The sequence below is a fragment of the Loa loa genome (genome assembly GCF_000183805.2).
Source record: "Loa loa unplaced genomic scaffold supercont3.165, whole genome shotgun sequence".
In the NCBI taxonomy this organism is placed as follows: domain Eukaryota; kingdom Metazoa; phylum Nematoda; class Chromadorea; order Rhabditida; family Onchocercidae; genus Loa; species Loa loa.
In genome coordinates, this window is record NW_018108345.1 from 10,390 (window position 1) to 14,255 (window position 3,866).

The window sequence follows — 3,866 nt, forward strand, 5'->3', positions numbered from 1 at the left end:
TTTACATTTTTATAAATAAATTTAAATCATTATTGATATGATCTTTGCATTTTTATAAATAAATTCAAATTCTTATTGATATGATCTTTGCATTTTTATAAATAAATTTAAATATAAAGGAATTTATAGAAAGATTTAAATATGAAAGAATTTAATTAGATAAATTTTAAGAAAAAAAGCATATTTATTTAGTTATGTGGTTCAGCAGCTAAATGGTATCATGAGGAAAAAAGCAATTAAATCCATTAAGGAATTGAATTAATATTATGATAAAACCTTTTTTGAAATTATTTGAATGTTAATTTTGTTCATTTCTCAGGTGATTGATTGATTTTTTTTATTCATTTCTCAGGTGATTGATTGATTTTTTTAGTTCATTTCTCAGGTGATTGATTGATTTTTTTTGTTCATTTCATAGGTGATATGATTAGATTTTTTTCGTCATCAATATCTCTTTTTTTTTAATTTTTATCATATTGTATGTATTTCATTTATTATTATTCTTACAACTATTTTCCAATTATTCTATCATATACATGTATATTTTGAATGTATGAATTGACCTCAATTATAAAGTTGACCTTTAAGTGATATATTTCCTGTTTTTATCTTTAGAAAAAAAAAGTCTACTGTAATTTTTTCGAAGCAAAATTAGTTTTTAATATGTAAATTAGCTAAAAATCAAGTTCATTTTTTATGTCTGTATTTGACAGTAATTTTTTTTTTCTGATAAGTTTGATACATTTAGGAAAATAACACTTATACAATTAGTCATATATAGTTAAATATTGATGTAAAAAAATGAAACAGTAAAAAGAAAAAAAAAAAGAAAACTTATGATATCAATTGCTTGTTTTTATTATATCATTCCATATGAGTATTTCATTTTTTTTATCATTTCAAATTTTTATCAGTTTTTTGATTTTTGATTTCGTGTATAATACTCATTACATGAATAAAATCACATATTTGTGCAGTTTTTCTTTTTTTTTTATCTCAGATATATTATTAAATTGTTAGAACTACAAAAAAAAAATACACCATTTCAATATAATTTTTATTTCGATAATACAATTTTCAAATATGAATTAATAAATGTGACATGGTGATAAAAGTTAGGAACTGAGATTGTAATTAATGGTATCGGTTGCGTATCGAGGGATTTGGGATTTTTCCTTTTTTTTTTTCCATTTCTATTGGAAGATCTCGGATAAACATTTGAGGGAAACTGCTGCTAATAACAAATGATCATTTAATTTTTTAATAATTATCACCAATTTATCAGTTCGTTAATGCATTTTAACTGTTAACTGTTAGCTGTTAGCGTTAACTGTTAGCGTAACCAATGTAAACAGTAAATATTGTCATTTAAGTCATTTAATTTATTTTATTTAAAATAAGGAAAGGAATTGAACAAATTCTTCAATATTTTTATTTTCTAGTTTATTTACTCATCGAAATAATCATTATCTTTTTTTCATCATTGATAATTATTATTATTGATAATAATTTATCAGATTCAAATGCTACACTTCTCTTTGCAAACATTTTACTTTAATCCTAATTTCTTTTCTCTTTCAATTTCATTCTTAAAAAATAAATCACATCGAAAGATATTTTAGATATTAATGATTTGTTGCATTTTTTTTTCTTTTTTTTTTGGACAAACATTTTAAATGTATAATTCAATTTTATTGATGTAATATACAAGGAGATCAAAAATCATAAAAATTGATGAAAATATAAAAGTATGGACGAAATCAGCATCTATATCAAATTACAACAATATCTTTTCATATCATATCATTCATTGATAAGATTATTGAAGTGATAAATTAAAAACATACACTATCAGTGAATGGAATATTTATTTTATTTGCATATTTATTCGAAATTTTTTTTTCTTTTGATTTCCTAAAAATTTCCATCATTTTATCATATCAACGAATGAAACAGTTTGGAAGGATCAAAAAACAAAATGGTAAATCAATTCAAAATTTGAGAATTTTAAATAAAAATTTAAATTCTCAATTACAATATAGTGAAATACCAAATTCAACAGCTAACAATCGATCAATCTATCAAATCATACAACATTGTCAGGTTGATAAAATTTCAAACTAATTTTAAATTAAAAATTTAAAGCAAAAACTAGCATTCACTTAAAAAATGATTTATGCATTTGCATACGCAAAAGATTGCTAATTTCAATTTGAAATGATCTTATTGAAAATAGTAAATGAAATATCTGAATATTTCAAATATTTTTGTTAAATAGTTGCAGATTTTTTGATACAACATTGGTGCAAATTTGCATAATATATTGTCAAAATTAAAAATTTATCATTAACAATGGTGGATGAATGAAATACTAGAAGAATTGAGTAAAAATTAATCAATAAAAGTATTTTGACAATTTCAAATAAGCTTAGAAAAAGTGAAATCATGAAATTTAAATTGTGAAATATGCAAACTGAGTATACTATAGGCGATGAATGTGACATTCATAATTAGCTTAATTATCATTAAACCATGCTAGTCCCATAGCATTTCGCTAAATAAATATCAAATTTTATCAACGAACCAATTTATTTAATAATTGTAAAAATTTATTCCATCAAAAGATTTTATTATGAATGTAATAATTAGCAATTATAATTACTATTTGATAAAATAAAATAATTTGAAATTTGGAATTGATTATCAAATATATTGATACTGAAAGTATTATTCCTAAATATTTTCATTTTTTTTAATATTAATTCATTAGTTAAAAAATTTTTCATCCAATTTTTACTATTTTAAATGATAAAATTACTGAAATAATGGAAAAATATGAATAGAAAGAGAGAAGAAAAATGGATGGCAATGAATCATTTATTTATTTATTTCTGAATAAATTAAGTAATATCATATTTATCGAACATATATATATCTTAATTAATTTTTAATGAATATATGTAATATTATTATGATTTATCATTGCTTTTTCTTTTCGTGTCATCTTTGTGTCATCTTTACGCTTTCTTTCTTTTCTTTTTTTTTTTTTTGTTTCCATTTATTCAATCATTTGTACATTAACATATGTTACTTTTACTTGAAATAATTTTCCATAAATTTTCACATTTTTGCATAATTTAATGAAATAAATAAGTTATCTCAAATCTATTTAAATCCAAAAATTTAATTTGTATTTTTAAATCTACCAAATTTTAGTTTTCATTAATAAAAGGGACGAAAGAAACTGAGTTTTTAACTAAGTTTTTATACAAATATTAATTGTATTTAAAAACTCGAAAACTGCATGATATTTAAATTCCTGATATTAAGAAAAAACATAATCTGATAATGATGAAAACAATTTAATATTTTACTAGCATGTATGAATCATCTCATTTATTCACATTTTTTATTATCATTATTAATTAATTAATCGATATTATCATTATACTTAATTAATTAATCTTACCGATACACTAACGATTTCGTTATCATCCGGATGCCAACTGCAATCGTACACTTCGCAATCCTCTTTATTGAATTCCCTAACTATTTCACCCGTAACAATATCAAAAACTAAAAAATCAAAGTTTATATTTCTTTTTGATATTTCTTAAATTTTATTTTTATTTCAAAAAAAATCAAGAAATACCAAATATAATATTCATTATTAAAAATATTTCAAATTTTAAAGAGCTGTAATATTCATTATTATTATAATATTTAAAAAAAGAATATTTTAAGGAAAAAAAACTTACTATTAACTACTCAATTTATCATTTATTTCATTAGTAATTAGTAAATTATAGTTTGCTACTCAATTATTATCATAGTAATAGTAAATAGTAATAATATGTAGTAACAAT